Below are 19,048 nucleotides of genomic sequence, written 5' to 3' on the forward strand. Positions count from 1 at the left end.
TTATGAGTTGTTTTAATTGAAATGGGGCCTGTTCAGAAGAAAAATATAATATATCCCAGAAATACACATGGTCATAAATTTGGCGACATGTATTATAAAGAAAAATGATAAACGGTGAGCTAGTGCCAAGAACATGGCTCATTTATTCTGAAATTTTAAATTCTATTTTTTGCTTTTGTTGCAAACCTTTCGCACCTACCGAATCAAGTAGTCTTGTAGAAGGTTATAGCGATTGGAGAAATGTAAGTACAACTTTGCATAGACATGAGACTAGTTTAGCTCACATGAAAAATTTCTTAAAATGGAAGGAACTTGATAAAATTTTAAAAAACAAAACTACTATTGATTGCCAGACTCAAAGCATGTATGAAATGGAAAAGAAACTTGGACGAGTGTTTTAGAATGCTTGATTGAAATTATAAAATTCCTTGGTAGCCAAAATTTAGCTTTTTGCGGATCATCTGATAAATTATATGAAAGGAATAACGGCAATTTTTTTAAAATTAGTCGTAACTGTTTGCAAAGTTTGATCCCATTATGGAAAAACATGTTGAAAGAACCCTACAACGAAACAATAGAGTACACTATTTGAGTAAAGACAGTCAAAATGAAATATTGGAAACTTTGAGTAATGCAATCAGGGATACAATTTTATTATCAATTCGAAAATCTAAATATTATTCCATAATTTTTACTGCACACCTGATGTAAGAAAAACAGAACAAATGACCATTATTATTTGCTTTCTTTCCTGTGACAATGGAATTGTCGAGATCAGGGAAAACTCTAGGTTTTGCAGATATATCAGATTCCACAGGATGTGGTTTATGTGCAACAATAATGGAACAACTGGAAAAATGGAACATTCCCATTGAAGACGTGAGGTCAAGGGTATGACAATGGGGAAAATATGAAAGGGAAAAAATATGGGCTCCAAAATTTGCTTTTAAACAAAAATCCTTGAGCTTTTTACGTGCCATGTGCTGCTCATACTCTAAATTTAATCATTAACGATGCAGCCAAAGTGAATGCAGATACAATTAGTTTCTTTGCAATTATTCAAGAAATATACAATTTCTTTTCATTCTCTTACAAACATTGGGCAATCCTTTTAAAGTTGGTAAAAAAATTAAGATTGAAACAGCTATGAGAAACGCGATGAGAAAGTAAAATTAATGCAATCCGCTCTACGATGCACTTTTTGAAATTTTTAGTAATGAAAATTTCTATATAGAAACTCAGCATGAAGCACAAACATTATGTGCTAAAATAAAGGACTACAAATTTATTTGCTCTCTTTTAACTTGGCATGATTTATTTAACAGAATAAACTTGTGAGTAAAATGCTTCAAGACAAAAATATGAACATTACACTTGCTTTAGAATCTATTCAAAACTTAAAAATATTCTTACAAGAGTATCGATCAGATACAAATTTTAAAGTTCTAAAATGGCAAAAGAACTGAGTGAAGAGGTGGATGAAGAAAAAGAATTTAAAACTGGTACGGAAGTCCGACAACGAAAGAAGACACAACAATTTTACTACGAGCATCATGACAAAACGTCACAATCGCCAGAAGATAAATTTAGAGTGAATGTGTTTTATACACTTATAGACGTTGCAATGTGTTCGTTAAACATTTTGAACAATTAAAAACATATGATAATTTCAATTTCTTGTATAGATTACTACAAATTAATAACGAAGATTTATGAAAAAATTGTGACGATTTAGAGATGCTCTTGAAGGACGGCGATAATAAAGACGTAAATGCAATAGAACTATATGACGAGTTATGTGCTTTCTGGGATATTTTTCGGAAAGATAATTTAAATATTCAAAACCCTTTCAGTATTCTTAATTTTATTGTGTCCAATAGTTTATCTTGCCCTAACTTTTCAATTGCTTTAAGAATACTATTAACCTTACCTGTTAGTGCAGCGAGCAGTGAACGTTCCTTTTCCAAGTTGAAATTGATTAAAACCAACTTAAGAACAAGTATGTCACAAAAAAAAGGCTTGTTAGTTTGGCATTAATAGCTATTGAAAATGATATATGTGCGGAATTAGATGTTAAGACCATTATTTCTAATTTTATGAATATGAAATCAAAAACCCTAAAATTTTAATTAAAAAAATTTCAAGTATATTTATGTAATTTAATTTATTTTCTGTTATTCTGTAAAGATGTTATTTTTTGAATACTTATATTAAATGTTCTAATTATTTCTGAATCCATTTTTTATTTTCTCATCTATCTTGAGTTTCTTTTATTTTCCTAAAAGATAGTTCCACTTATAAAAATTGTTAAAAATTTTTACAAGTTACTAAGAATTTAGTAACTTGTAAAAGGCAAAAATTTTTTAAACTTTAGTTCAAATAACTTTTAACTTTAATTAAAATTCATTTTAATTTTGTTAGTGATTTGGGTCGGTGAGAAGGCTATAATCCCTGTATCATTATATTCAACAATTAAAGTGAAGTGGCTTTATCAAAATTTGCTTTAACTTTTGAGAATTTTTTGAATATTTGTTTTTTTAATGATTATCCTGCCTAGTCAACACCCCTGGTTTGTTACATTTAGCGAACCAATGCGTGGTTGTTATGTCAAAATTTATTTAAGAAATTTGAAATAATTTCAATTTTTATTATCGTAAAAGAACCACACGCCCAAATGAATCGCATGCCCCCCCCCATGTTACATGTTACAGACAAATGACTTTCTCTTACTATCCTCAAATCCTATCCATAGTTTTTGTTGATAGTACACTCTGTGTAGTACTCAAAGTTTCTCAAATAAAGATAATATTCTCAAGCTTCAAGCTCTTCAATTACCCGTGTGGTAAACATTGATCTCCTCACCATTCTGAAGTGGGTTGAGGATAATCTAGCAAATTTCAGTGCTCTTAAAACACAATCCTGTTAGCTTTCTGGAAGAAAGCTCTTACTTCACCTCCCCTCCCCTTAATAATATTCTAGTCTCCACTCAGAATTTCTCATTTTAGGTTGACTTTCACATCTAGCCTATCCTAAAAGTCAACCCAAGAAGAGAAAACTGATCTTGAATGAAGATTAGAATATTATCAAAAGTGAGGAGAAGGTGAAGTAAGATCTTTCTTTGAAAACACTACTTCTCACATGCATAATTCCTAACATGTTATGAATCCCAAATTCACCTGACTTTAGAATACTATTCTCACCGAGATGGTGCACCAAAAAACCTCCCTAAGATGCTCATTGTTATTCAGAAGTGGAAGGTCAACCTAATGGATGATCCCTATTTTACAAATCCCTCAATTACTTTCTCTTAGATACTCTGTTTATGCATTGTATTTTTTTAGGCATTTTCATAGATGCTTCCACTGAGCTGTCATGCATCATTCCTCCACTATCCTCTAAACATGAGCAGCTGCTTGTCAAAATCCATGTACAACTAGGCTACAGACTTATTAAACCAATTTCTTATTCTTTTCTTTCATTCCATCTACCTGTGTTCTTCAGAACAGCCTCTCTAAACTATTTTCTTGATGAATACAATCTCTAGCTCTTCAGAAAACATTAGCAGATTCCTTCTTTTTCCTTAATCGTTTGCCAATTCATGGCATTGTTGTGATATAATTTTTGTGACCTTTTGTCATAAAACTTTTGAAGACAGTATAATTTTAGGATATCCATTCAAATATAGTTTCATAAAATAGTTGTTGACTTATAATGAAGCTTCATGCATTATAATCCAGTTTGTTTTTCAGTTTAGTGCAAACTGTAATTGTGTGTAACATGTTAATTCATTTTTTTGGGGGGAGGGGGGGGGGAATTCTCATCTCAATGATTGTTGTAACAAGACAACATCTTGTTATCATCAGAAATCTTACATGGTACACAGTTGTAATTTTTTCTCTTCTTCTTCTTTATTATCTTACTATTATATTAGTTTTATTAAATCCTTGTCAGTTGCTCCTTTGTAAAATATTTACTTTGCTTTACTTTTCCCTTTATCTGTTCTTTTATCTATCTGTCAATTTACTTCCTTGCTTAAATTTTTTCTTGGCCCCCCCCCTTTTTCTGCTGTTAGGTAGACCTCGTGTAATAAGTCTATCGAACGTAACAGTCCCTGAGCAATCGCACAATATCAATTAAGAAATTTATTTGATCTTAACAACTGTGCCACTTAATTTATCCTTTTCTGTTTGAAAGTCAGGGTGAGAAGATGACAAAATTAATTTAAAAATTCTATACAAATTCTTTATATGCAAGTCGTAGCTCAGTTCTATATTCTATTCCCGCAGGCTCATTAATATTTTCGGGATAGTGCATTGGCTAAGGAATGAGAACCAGGTAATTACAAAACAAAAACATGCTTATTATCAAACTAAAAGATATGATACAGAGCATATAAAAGTTGATTAAAGATTAACTTAATCAAGAGCACCTTAACACACAAAATTACTTGCTATCTGAGCAACAGAAACTATAGTGCTTTCACTATCAGAAAAACCTATTGTGCCTTGATATAAAAGTGTCTTCTATGACACAACTTGGCTTACAAGCATGCATAAATATTCCAGGAGGGATTACATTAACTTTCTTCCAACACATCCATCCAATACTTAATTGATACTAATTCAGACATTATCACAAGCAATTTATGAATTAGACATACTTAACAATACAAGTTCTTGCCTTATTCAAAATTCAATATATCCGCCAGTTAACAAGTAACCGCTCTCAATCCTTTACGATTTCGAGTTACAATCATATAACATACTACAAACAAAATAATGGCTTACTTGCTAACAAACTTGAGAGGAAACTCCAATTTATTCCGTATCACACATGGAGACTTCCGTTCAGTCAATCTTCGAGAGTTTTCCTTCATCGGATGAACTGGGGTTCTGCCGTAGCTACTGGGAGCCTAGAGCGAGCTGTTGGCAGAGAAACATCTGGCATCGGTGGTGGGAAGAGTCTTCATCCTGGAACTAGGAAGGAGCCCCCGTAGACCTCATAGGTGAAGAGCCAAGGACCAAAAGGCCTAGAACCGCGTGCTGTATTGCCTTTTATTCCATTTTCCTTCCTTTGTTCTTAAGTAATAGTATTCCCGGATTAGATTTCCTTCATCTGATGCACTGGGGTTCTGCCATAGCTACCGGAAGCCTAGAGCGAGCTGCTGGCAGAGAAACATCTGGCATCGGCGGTGGGAAGAGTCATCATCCTGGAACTAGGGAAGGAGCCCTCGTAGGCGAAGAGCCAAGGACCAAAAAGCCTAGAACCACACGCTGCATTGCCATTTTCCTTTCTTTGTTCTTAAGTAATAGTATTCCCCTATTAGCCAGAAGCAATGAAAGATTTGACGTCATTGCTGGCCACCAGACCTTAAGATTTTGGTGGTATTCAGCACTAATTTGGCTTAACTCCTATTAAGCTTTTACAAACAAGTCCAAAGTGTAGGTGCATTCTAACAATAATTTATTCTTTTATATTATTACAACTAACTAAATACATTTTTTTTTTATATTTCAGACAAAAAAAATTGTAAATTAGCAAAAATATTTTACAATTTTTCGCTAAATATTTATTTAGCGAAAAATTGTTTCTCACTAGATTTTACACAGTCTCATTCACACATATATTTCTTACTTTCAGATAATTCTACATCTTGAACTGAGCCTGTAGTTACCATTTTTCCTGATAGTTCTTGATGGTTCTAGGATTGATGGATGCATAATTGCCATGTTCTGCACTTCATCCATCAAAAAAAGACTATTGATTGTCATACTCCATACTTTGGATGCAAATTGTGCCCAGAATAACTTTAAATGCTCAATCATTCAGAGTGGTAAGTTATATATATTCTTTTAATGAAGGTGAGGAATATATGCTTAAAAAAAAAAAGACATGGTTATATGCAAAATTTTCATGAAATGTAAAGAGAACATGCTATTTAATATTATGTACTGTCTTGGAAAAAAAAAATTTCTGCTTCAGACTTTGCCATTAGTGTTACTTGTTTTTTTGGAAATTGAAAATAATAATAATTTTAATATACAAAATGTATGCAGTGAGTTTAATTTATAAATGACTTAGTATAAAATGACTATAGTAAGTAGAACCTTGAGATGATATTTCAATGTTTGTTCCAGTTTCTGAATAAAAATTTTCAGTTTAAAAACCATAGATGCTATGAGCATGTCATTTGTTTCAACACCAAAACATTGAAGCAGTATAGTTGTGATGAGGTGGGAGTTACTATCTTGCTGAGTAAGTCTGTTCATTAAACAACTTTTGTAGTTGCTATCAGAGCATTAAAACTCATAGAAACATTATTATTATTACTATTACTATGACACCTCCAGAGAGTCCAAAGACTCACTGAGGGAGGCCACCTACTCTACAGCTCTCCATCTCCACCACTCAATCCACCAACTGCAATTACTTTCATCATCTACACCAACACCATCTACTGCCGACCACCACTAGTATTTTCACAGACAACCACAAACATCCATGCCCACGGTGGGATTCGAACCCGCAGCCTTTTGACTGCAGAGCAGGTACACTAATTTAACACACACACACACACAGTGTGTGTTAAATTACTTACCAGTACAATAGGTGAAATTGTCAGATAGACAAAACAGTAGAATTCGATGAAATGGATAAAGAATTGTTGATTAATTGCTAGTTTGTTATCAGAACCAAGCACTTAAAATTTGAGTTATTAGATGCTATACCAAATGAAGAGGAGGAGAACAGGAAGAAGTGGTAGTTTATGAAAATCTTGACAATCAGTGGAATGACCAAGACCTTCACATCTTTGGAAAGGTATTTATCATATTTTATTGAAAATAATCCAAATAAAGAAGTACTAAGGTTTCAAGGATGATGTAGGATGCAGATGCATGTAATGAAGATGTTTATAGTGATGATAGAACATTCCATTCGGTGACCACAGGATCTTACTGAGCAACACAACTTTATAATGCTTGTTAAAAGTAGAAGTGGCAATAATAAATGCATTCTATACAGATCTCAAATTTGCCCAATTTGAGATCATGCCAGGGACCTGTTTAATAATTCCTGACCTTGCAGAAGAGAATTCTAGCTGATCATTGATCCCTGTTGCCAATTCACTTCCAGACACTTTGCTGCATACAGAAGAGATTAGGCTCCTGATATTGCCCATTGTGTTTGTATTGTTCTAATTAATAAGGATTTTCATGTCAAATATCACATGAAGAATCACTGAGTGTTGGATGGCAGTTTACTAAAAGTAGAAGTGTTTATTTTTAACACTTCCTTCTGCTGTTCAATTTTTGTAATTTCATATCAACTTTACTAAAATATATAGTTACTTTTTATTGTTTGTAAGTCAAACTTTCTTTTATTAAACGGGCTTGTGTTTTCTTTGTTACCATTAATCTTGGAAAGATAATCATTCAAGTTAGGTGAATGTGTATAACTTTATTGCAGAACACAGTATTCACATGATTTGAGGTATTATTCTACTCCAATTTTAAATGAGTAAAAAAAAGACACGATTGAACCAAAAAAAGTAACTGTGAGTTTATTGATAAATTACAGCTGTGGACATAATACACAGGGGAGAGAAAAGTAAGTCTGAAAACCAGAAGAGTATCAAGCTTCTAGTGATATAAATATGGATTGGCTGAACATTCATTCAGTGACCATACGATCATGTTAAACATTGCAAACTTGTAAAATAGAAATTGGTGATAACAAATGCACTCTATATAGTTATCAGATCTGCTCAGCCTTAGAGTACTGTTCTCATGTTTGGAATGGTACACCAAGAACGTCCATAAAAATACTAAATATTCTGCATAAGAGGATGTTTCAGCCTGTCAGTGATCCCTCTCACTTCAGCCACTGTCTTCCAGCAACTCTATTTCAACCCATAAGACATGAATAGATACATCCAGAAATTAGAGAGTCTCTGTAGTCCAGTCAGTATCAGTAATGTCTTTTGGTTGGAAAGACCTTAATTCATATCCTATCTAGAATGCAAAGCCTTTTTTTTTTTTTTAAAAGAAAGAGTTTTTTCATCTGAAGATTAGTTATAGTCAATCTTATATACAGGTGGTCAGAGTCGGCGGAAGTGGGCCTGCATTGCAGGCTGGTGCCACTACAAGGTGGACACTGTTTTGAAGTGTTAGTATGAAGTTAGTATAAATTTTTGTAAATGAATTAAGTAATTATAATTAGTTAAGTCAATATAATTGCTGCAAATTTACAATTAGAAAAAGTTACAAATTTACAATGTTACAGTTACAAATTTACAAACCTAAATTCTTTCCACATGATTATGACAAAAATAAAAATAAATAAATAAATTGCCATTTGTTTGGGGGCACCCATTTCAGTTTTGCAGGCGGGCGACGTCCAGCCTAGCGCCAGCCCTGCAGGTGGTAGAGTTTCTTCCTTATGAAATCTTGGGTTTTTCATCCTGCAAAACAGTCAGAAAAACATATGCAATTAACAGACATAATACACTGGCTTTTATAGCCTTAGTTGCTTTGACTATAATTTCAAACAGTCACAACAACAACCATAATCCAGAAATTAGATCTCCCAAAATATTTCTTGAAATAGCTTGGAAGTTTGACACTAGAAACACACACATGCCAAACCTAAAAGCAGATAAGAATTCCTTTATAGAGAGGGCATAGTTCAATGGACATGTAAACTTGATAAATCAGTACAAAAGTATTTTAAATTATGGAGTACTATTTTTGAAGAGGTACACATATTGCAGTATCTTCCAAAACAAATTATTTGTATACATGGGAGTTGCACAAGATCAATAACATGGAAAGTGTTGTAGTTCGGAGAGTCCATATCATCTTTTCACAAAGAAGAGGGTTAAGTTGAACATTTAGGATGATATTAAAATAAAATCATCAGATGCATTTCTGTGGTGTCAGTGATTTTTGAAAAGTGAACTAAAGTTAGAATAGCTATAAAATTTGATAAATGATAAGCTTTAAACATGATGAATTCCATTGTATGTTTCATGGAAAGGCAATCTTGTTTTTTTATAGTTATGTTTTTTAACAAAATTATGGTTGCTATAATAGACAAGAAAAGCCCAATGCCGTAATGTTTCTGAATTTCTTATAGTCTTTTAGTAATTGCCAGTGTAGCAAATTGGTATTTAAATTACTCTCTAAATGGGATTGGAAACTGGTTATCTGATATTTTTCAAAGTTTGTATAGAGACCATTGTCTAGAAGGAAACATGGTGAAAGCTACATTTTTATGGATTTAAATGACCTATGGTTGGGGAGAGTGCAAATTGAAATGTTAAACTATCTATAAGAGTGCAGCTTATTGCCATGTTTCTTTCTAGACACTCATCTCAATGCAAACTTGGATATTTATCAGATAGCCAGTTTCCAGTCCCATTTACAACAATTTAAATACCAATTTGTTTTTCCATAAGATATCATTGAAATATTGAAGATGGGTACTGGCATTACAACTTTCAATAAATAATATCTTAAGAAATTGTAAATTAATCCTCATTTGCATTTTCAGTAATGAAATAAAAGCAAATTGAGATAGAGAGAAAAAATTACATATATAAAAGAATAACTTGCATGAAACTCAGTTAAAATTTTTCGAGTAACTAATGCCGAGATTAAACTTATAGGCTTTGAGATTGAGAGGTCCTCTTCCTGTTCTTTTAGTTCTGGATATTTATCTAAAGTCCTGTTGATCATCTGCTTTTTTTTTTTTTTTTAACATAAATTTCTTTGTCAACTGATATCATGCTCTATCTTCTATCTTGTTTTTGAACTTCTTTCCCTCTTGGGATTGTCACTTGTAAAAATTTCAATAGCTTTGTTGATAAAACTTAGGATTTTAGAAATTTGTTTTAAAGTTGCTTGCATAGAAATTTCATTAGCTGTTTGTAGATCCAGTTAGAGAATCAGATAATGAGCAACTCTTTGTTGCTGATTTCTAATTATGTAAAGCAAACAGTTTATTTTCCCACTTTTCCATTCTCTTAAGTTAGATTCTCTAAGTTATGAAGCAATTTTTTGATCGATGAATAGGGCTAGTTCAGTTACTAAAATGGCATCATTGTGGTCTTTCATTCTGTTCACACATTCTGACCATGTTTTGTGTCAAACACAATTCATATATAAAGATTTCACTTCTTCTCATGAGTGAAATATTTTTGTGGCATTAATTATACTGAATGTTTTCTTAATATCTGCATAGTAGGCTTATCTTGTCCATTAGCATTTAACAACTTTATAAAGGTAAGTAGGAGAAATAACTTATAGATTGAAATTATTCCCTAATCTATCGACTGCATCAATGACATACTATGAGCAGGCAAAAAAAAAAAACAACTGCTTTTTGCACTAAGTTATCAGAATAAACTAGGTGATTGGAAGCTATATCTAATACAATAGTTTTAGTCCCTTCCTAAGATTTTATTAATGTCTTAAAGTCTAAGGTCATTTTTAAAATGAAAGTCTAATATGGTACTTTAAGCTTTCATTTTAGGAGTTAGTTGCATAAGGCAAAACCCAGTCTTTAATTACAGCTGTTTAATCCAGGCATTTTTTGTTTGTTTTCCAGCAGACAGGAGATCGATCCTCTGAATAACTACTCATAGATCTGTTTTTTTTTCAAATGGTAGATAAGAAGAGGTTTAAATTTAAAATCTCCCTCTGTGTTACCACCTAAAAGAAAAGTAAGTCTATATTTGCTCATTTTAAATTTGGTGTTGATTTCTGTTTTGGTGAGAAGTTTTTAGAAGTGTTTTCAAAATAAGGCAGTCTTGTCTGCATTAACCACCCAACCGGCCAAGACGTATATATATATACGTCCAGGTTACCATGGATGCGAAGTGCATATTAAAATTGTAATACTATTGATATTACATTGAAATATATGATGGATACGAAGTGTAGAGGAGTGGTGTATTTTATCCATATTGATGCCGATGTGGTTAAAGATTTGTTTAGAAGTATAGCTAATAGGCTGTGGGTTTGAATCCTGTCATGAGCATGGATGTTTATGAATGTCTTTTGGGTGAAAGATGAATTTTCCCAGTGTGAGTCCATCATTCGCTTATTACAGGTCTCAGATAGATTGTAAAGTTGCATATTTAGTCTAGATTTGGGTTTCTTGATTATGTAAAAATAACTTTAAAAAATGCAAAAAATATATATAAAATTAGTTTAAAAAACCCTTAGCATTAATCTTAGTATTAATCTTCTGTAGGTGTACAACCTTTTGCAGTTGGAAAAAAGCCACTTTCACGAATTATCCATTTCAGCTATTTGGTAAACTGTCCTGCAAAAATTATATCTATAGTAATTGCCTTTATTTATTTATTTTTTTTTTTTTTTTAGTGAAATGTATATGGGTCTGTGCAAACTTCAAAAACTGCTCAAATTAGTCCTGACTAACTTCAAACAATTGTCAGACATACAAAAATATTATGGGAAAATTTGGAGAAAAGAGCAAAGCTAATAACAATGGCAAATGCTTGTTGAATTTCTGCTCAGGACATGCATAGGTTTTTACTAACACCATGTTTCAACATAAAAATGTGCACAAATTCACATGGAAAGAAGAGGCAAGGAATAAGAAGTCTCATTGACTAGGTTATTGTTGATAGTGATGTTTTCTCCCTGGTGCAGGACACCAGAGTGTACAGAGGATTTGAAATTGGAAGTGATCACTATTTAGTCTTGAGCAAGATAAAATTGAATTTCATATTGAAAAGAATAACATATAAGAAAGTTTTAAAGCGAATAACAGTTGAGCAGCTCTCAGAATTCAAACCCACAGCCTATAGCTAATAGGCTGTGGGTTTGAATCCTGTCATGAGCATGGATGTTTATGAATGTCTTTTGGGTGAAAGATGAATTTTCCCAGTGTGAGTCCATCATTCGCTTATTACAGGTCTCAGATAGATTGTAAAGTTGCATATTTAGTCTAGATTTGGGTTTCTTGATTATGTAAAAATAACTTTAAAAAATGCAAAAAATATATATAAAATTAGTTTAAAAAACCCTTAGCATTAATCTTAGTATTAATCTTCTGTAGGTGTACAACCTTTTGCAGTTGGAAAAAAGCCACTTTCACGAATTATCCATTTCAGCTATTTGGTAAACTGTCCTGCAAAAATTATATCTATAGTAATTGCCTTTATTTATTTATTTTTTTTTTTTTTTTAGTGAAATGTATATGGGTCTGTGCAAACTTCAAAAACTGCTCAAATTAGTCCTGACTAACTTCAAACAATTGTCAGACATACAAAAATATTATGGGAAAATTTGGAGAAAAGAGCAAAGCTAATAACAATGGCAAATGCTTGTTGAATTTCTGCTCAGGACATGCATAGGTTTTTACTAACACCATGTTTCAACATAAAAATGTGCACAAATTCACATGGAAAGAAGAGGCAAGGAATAAGAAGTCTCATTGACTAGGTTATTGTTGATAGTGATGTTTTCTCCCTGGTGCAGGACACCAGAGTGTACAGAGGATTTGAAATTGGAAGTGATCACTATTTAGTCTTGAGCAAGATAAAATTGAATTTCATATTGAAAAGAATAACATATAAGAAAGTTTTAAAGCGAATAACAGTTGAGCAGCTCTCAGATATGAACTGTGGACTAAAATACACAAAGATTATGAAGAAAAAATAAAAGAGTTTGAGAACAGGAACCAAACCTTGGAGATTCATTTGCAAGCCTTGAAGCAAACCCTGATTGATTCAGCCAGAGAGGCATGTTGTGAGGTTGTCTGCAAGGATAGAAAAATCAGAACTCCATGGTGGACACAGGAAGTCAAAGAGGCAATGAAGAAAAAGAAGAAAGCATATCAAAAGTTCCTGGCAAATAAGTCAGCTTGTGCTCTTAGAGAATACAGAGACAAATGTAAGAAAGCTAAACACTGTGTAAAGCTGGCTAAACAAAAGTCATGGGATGACTTTGGAAAGAACATAGAAAATAAATATCAGGAAGGTGGGAAAATATTCTGGAGGTTGTTGAAGAAACTTAAAAATGGAGGAAAGAGTGCTGTAAAAGGAGTTAGAGATGATAAATGTTACATGAAAACGGTAGAAAAAGATATCCTTGAAGTATGGGGTAATTACTTCGAAAAATTACTAAATGAAACAAGCAGTGATAGCACAGTGGTAAAAAACACTCAACAGGCATACGGTCAGGAATACATATCCATACTTCAAATAGAAAAAGCTATCAAACGCTTGAAATGTGGAAAGGCAGCAGGAGTAAATGATATTACATTTGTCTTACAGTGGCTGCACTGCATAGTTCAGAAGGCCTGCACAGTGGGACGAATTACTACTGATTGGAGTAGAGCTCTCATAGTACCCATATATAAAAAGGGAAATAAAACTGAATATGAGAATTACAGGAGTATTTCCCTACTGAGTGTGTCTGGTAAGATTTATGCAAGCATACTTGAGAAACGGGGTGCTTAAGGGTCAAAGCTGTATAACTGAGAGGAGACCTCCACATAGCCTTTAAAGGAATGCGGAGAACCGACCAGGGCTTCTGACCTAATGTCCAATCCTCACCTTCTCGTGGTGCACCCTGTTGGGTATCTACTTTGATACTGAACGAACGAGGATGGGCTGGCAATTTGGGATTTAGCCGACCAAATTGTATTCTTATTGGTTAAACCAAAATAAAAAATGATGGTACAACATGACAAAATTTCATGCCGGCTGGGGCGTCGCCCGGTTAAACAAGGCCCCCGTTGTTTTCGCCAGGGAACCAGGGCGAACAGCGAAAAGTCAGCTACTGGAACAAATCTGAAAACAAACCCCAACTCAACATCACCAGAGTTAAAGATCGGTACTATCAACGTAAGAAGCCTGAATGGCAAAGAAATGGAGCTAGCTGAGGAATTAGATAAGTACCAGATCGACATAATAGGGGTGACTGAAACAAAAAAGACCAAAACTGGTGAGATCTTTCTGAGCAATAAATACAAAATGTTATATTCAGGCAATAACAATCAAGGAAAAGAAGGAGTAGCCATAGTATTCAACACAAAATATGAGGCTAATCTTCTTGAATGGCAGTCAGTCTCAAGTAGAGTGATGTGGGCAAATATGAGAATGGGGAACTGGACAATGAGACTTATTTGTGCCTATGGTCCCACAGAAGGTTCTACTAAGGTAGAAGTGGAGGAATTTTTTGAGGCTTTAGAAAAAGCAACTGACACAATGAAAAAGGAAAAGTTGGTCCTTGTTGGGGATCTAAATAGTAGAGTAGGAAATGATTGTGAGACATACAAAAATATTTTGGGAAAATTTGGAGAAAAGAGCAAAGCTAATAATAATGGCAAATATCTGTTGGATTTCTGCTCAGGACATGGACTGGTTATTACTAACACCATGTTCCAACATAAAAATGTGCACAAATTCACATGGAGAGAAGAGGCTAGGAATAAGAAAAGTCTCATTGACTATGTTATTGTTAATAGTGATGTTTTCTCCCTGGTGCAGGACACCAGAGTGTACAGAGGATTTGAAATTGGAAGTGATCACTATTTAGTCTTGAGCAGGATAAAATTGAATTTCATATTGAAAAGAATAACATGTAAGAAAGTTTTAAAGCGAATAAAAGTTGAGCAGCTCTCAGATGTGAACTGTAGACTAAAATACAGAAATATTATTGAAAAGAAAATGAAAGAGTTTGAGAACAGGAATCAAACCTTGGAGATTCAGTGGCAAACTCTGAAGGAAACATTGATTGATTCTGCCAGAGAGGCATGTGGTGAGGTTGTGTGCAAAGATAAAAAAATCAGAACTCCCCGGTGGACACAGGAAGTTAAAGAGGCAGTGAAGGAAAAGAAGAAAGCATACCAAAAGTTCCTGTCAAATAAGTCAGCTTTTACTCTTACAGAATACAGAGACAAATGTAAGAAAGCTAAACAGTGTGTAAAACTAGCTAAACAAAAGTCATGGGAGGACTTTGGCAAGAATATAGAAAATAAATATCAAGAAGGTGGCAAAATATTCTGGAGGTTGTTGAAGAAGCTTAGGAATGGAGGAAAGAGTGCTGTAAAAGGAATTAGAGATGATAAAGGTGAAATGAAAACAGGAGAAAAAGATATCCTTGAAGTATTGAGTAAGTACTTTGAAAAACTGCTAAATGAAACAAGCAGTGATGACAGCACAGTGATAAAAAACACTGACCAGGCATGCAGTCAGGAATACATATCCATACTTGAAGTAGAAAAAGCCATCAAAGGCTTGAAATGTGGAAAGGCAGCAGGAGTAGATGATATTCGACCAGAAATGCTGAAGTATGGTGGTATAAGAGTCTTACAGTGGCTGCACTGCATAGTTCAGAAAGCCTGGACAGAGGGACAAATTCCCGATGATTGGAGTAGAGCTCTCATGGTACCCATATATAAAAAGGGAAATAAAACTGAATGAGAGAATTACAGACGTATTTCCCTACTGAGTGTTCCTGGCAAGATCTATGCAAGTATACTCGAGAAACGGTTGAGAAGAATTGTGGAAGAAAAGCTTGGTGAAGAACAAGCTGGATTCAGGCCAAATAGAGGCTGTCAGGATCAGATCTTCACTTTACGACAAATAGTCGAGAAAGCATGGGAATATAACAAAGATCTGTATTTAAGTTTTGTCGATTTGGAAAAGGCATATGACAAGGTGCCAAGAGAGAAGCTATTCAATACGCTGCAGTTATATGGTGTCAATGGGGCATTATATCAAGCAATACTTAGTCTTTATTTGAGTTGTGAGTCAGCAGTTAGAATTGAAGGAAGTACAGGAAGATGGTTTAATGTTAAATCTGGTGTGAGACAAGGATGTACATTATCCCCTCTGTTATTCATTATCTATATGGATCACATTATGAAGGAATGTGGTATTAAACCTGATATCAAAATTGGAGATGTTAATGTCAGCTCTTTGCTTTATGCGGATGATGTTATACTTCTAAATAAATCCGCTACAAGTCTGCAAGATTATCTGACTAAATTGAATAGCTGTTGTAATAGATATGGTATGAAGGTCAGCAATAAAAAGACAAAGACAATGAAAATAGGCAGAATCATTGAAAATGTCAACTGTGTTGTGAATGGAGAACCTGTGGAACAAGTAAAACATTTCAGCTACTTAGGCACAATTTTTACTGAAGATGGTAAACTAAATATAGAAATAGACAACAGAATCAGCAAAGCTGGTATCGTGGGAAGTCAATTGAATAAATTCATATGGAATAAGAAAGAAATTAGTCGGAACACTAAATTAGCTGTATACAAGACTGTGTTCAAACCAATTTTAACTTATGGATCTGAGAGCTGGGTCAGAAGTAAAACACTTGACCAAAGACTAGAGACCGCAGATATGAGAGTCCTGAGAAAGATTAGAGGCGTGAACAGATGGCATCAATGGCAATATCATATTAGAAATGAGGATATTAGGAAAGAACTTGACATTGTCAAGTTCTTTCCAGGAATGCGTTAGCAGAGCTAATCTCAGATGGTATGGTCACTTAAATAGAATGGGAGAGGAAAGATTAGCAAAACAAGTGTTCTCTGCCAGGTTGGCAGGAAAACGACCCAGAGGAAGACCAAGATATAGGTGGATTGATACGGTACAAAGTGCCTTAGACGATAGAAATATAAGATCTGATAATGTTGGAGTCTTGACAAGTAACAGACTGATTTGGAGGAAAATTGTAGATAGGAAGTTAGTAATGATGTAATTTTTTCATGTAGTACTGTCATATCCTGTACACCCCTTGAGGGTACATGGCAGGAATTTGATGATGATGATGATGATGATACTTGAGAAACAGTTGAGAAGAATTGTGAAAGAAAATCTTGGTGAAGAATAAGCTGGATTCAGGCCAAATAGAGGCTGTCAGGATCAGATCTTCACTTTACACCAAATAGTTGAAAAGTCATGGAAATATAACAAAAATCTGTATTTAAGTTTTGTAGATCTGATAAAAGCATATGACAAGGTGCCAAGAGAGAAGCTATTCAAAATGCTACAGTTGTATGGTGTCAGTGGATCATTATATCAAGCAATACTTAGTCTTTATTTGAGTTGTAAGTCAGCAGTTAGAATTGAAGGAAGTACAGGAAGATGGTTTAATGTTAAATCTGGTGTGAGGCAAGGATGTACATTATCACCTCTGTTATTCATTATCTATATGGAGTACATTATGAAGGAAAGTGGTATTAAACTGATATCAAAATTGGAGATGTTAATGTCAGCTCCTTGCTTTATGCGGATGATGTTATACTTCTAAATAAATCTGCTACAAGTCTGCAAGAGTCCCTGACTAAATTGATTAACTGTTGTAATAGATATGGTATGAAGGTCAGCAATAAAAAAGACAAAGACAATGAAAATAGGCAGAATAGTTGAAAATGTAAACTGTGTTGTCAGTGGAGAACCTGTGGAACAAGTAAAACATTTCAGCTTCTTAGGCACGATTTTTAGTGAAGATGGTAAATTAAATATAGAAATAGACAACAGAATTAGCAAAGCTGGTATGGTGGGAAGTCAACTGAATAAATTCATATGGAATAAGAGATTAATTAGTCGGAACACTAAATTAGCTGTATACAAGACAGTGTTCAAACCAGTTTTAACTTATGGATCCGAGAGCTGGGTCAGAAGTAAAACATTTGACCAAAGACTAGGGACCGCAGATATGAGAGTCCTGAGAAAGATTAGAGGTCTGAACAGATGGCATCAATGGCAATATCATATTAAAAACGAGGATATTAGGAAAGAACTTGGCATTGTCAGCATCCAGGAATGCGTTAGCAGAGCTAACCTCAGGTGGTATGGTCACTTAAACAGAATGGGTGAGGAACGATTAGCCAAACAAATGTTCTCTGCCAGGTTGGCAGGAAAACGACCCAGAGGAAGACCAAGATATAGGTAGATTGATACAGTACACAGTGCCTTAGATGATAGAAATATGAGATCTGATAATGTTGGAATTTTGACAAATAACAGGCTGATTTCCTCGGAGCTCCTTTCTTTCGTCCAGGAGGCTTGTTCTTCCCACTGCAGACGCCTCATGTTTCTTCACGGCCAGCCCTCTCTCTAGACTCTGGGTAGCTACGGCAGAATCCCAGCAAGTTCGATGGAGGAAAATTCCATGGAAAACCGCCAACATAGTCCAAGCAGCATGAAGACTGTCTAGACGGAATACGCTACTGTCTCGATGTACTATGCTGTGAGCTAATCGAACTTTCCACTCGTGATAGTTGCAAGTAAGCAATAAGTTAATTGTGTTTGCTAAGAGAATGTACCTCGAAATTGTGTGTGATTGCAAGATATTATTGGTAAATAGGCGGTAACTTGGTTATAAGTTGAGGGAAGATTATGTGTTGTTAAATATGTTTAGTTTAAGTGAGTGAATGTGATAACATTGGGAATAGTGCTAAATAAGTATTGTATGTGGCCAGAAGAAAAAATTGTTACAAATTTTATAGGAAGAATTATGTTAGCTTGTAAGCATATGTGTGCATAGTTGTGCCATAGGAGACATCTTTATGTTAATGTATAATGAGTTTCTTTTGGTAGTGAGCGCATAATACGTTTTGTTGTTACAATTGCAGTGTGTTAAAACTTTTGAGTGATATAATTTCTCAGTAATTATTATGTGCTCTATACCTATTGCTCTAGATGAAAATAAATGTTTTGTTTTGCAGTTACCTGGTTTTATTCCTTAGCCAATGCACTATCTCGAAAAAAAAATTAGCGAACCTGTGGGCACAGTAAGGTATGACTAACCACGACTTGCATGTAAAGAATTTGTGTAAACATATTGATTATTTCCTGTTTTCTTCTCATCTAACTTTCAACAATAGAAAGTCAATTAGTTGGTGCAATCGATAATAAAATATAAATTTTCTAATTGATATTGTGCGAGTGTTTAGGAACTGCTTATATTAGATAGGCTTACTACACGAGGTCTGTCTAACTGATAGACCTTGTGTAGTAATTGATTTCAAGTGTAGTGGATTGAGA

The 19,048-nt window shown here is 34.1% G+C and overlaps 1 protein-coding gene across 5 annotated transcripts in view; it reads left to right on the forward strand.

Annotated features, from left to right (window-relative positions):
• Window positions 1-19,048, forward strand: part of phtf (putative homeodomain transcription factor) — a 291,193-nt gene that overhangs the window by 15,440 nt on the left and 256,705 nt on the right. For 4 of the 5 annotated variants that reach the window (XM_090407494.1, XM_090407497.1, XM_090407499.1 and 1 more), the window contains exons 3-4: window positions 5,641-5,833; window positions 10,612-10,723. The gene's annotated coding sequence lies outside the window, so the exon portion shown is untranslated. Of the gene's footprint in view, window positions 1-5,640; window positions 5,834-10,608; window positions 10,724-19,048 lie in introns of all 5 variants that reach the window. The other variant, XM_090407495.1, reaches the window with a different exon arrangement.

Source organism: Typopeltis vanoorti, chromosome 17 (genome assembly GCF_054136105.1).
Source record: "Typopeltis vanoorti isolate ZY-2024b chromosome 17, IOZ_Tvanoo_1.0, whole genome shotgun sequence".
NCBI classification, from domain to species: domain Eukaryota; kingdom Metazoa; phylum Arthropoda; class Arachnida; order Uropygi; family Thelyphonidae; genus Typopeltis; species Typopeltis vanoorti.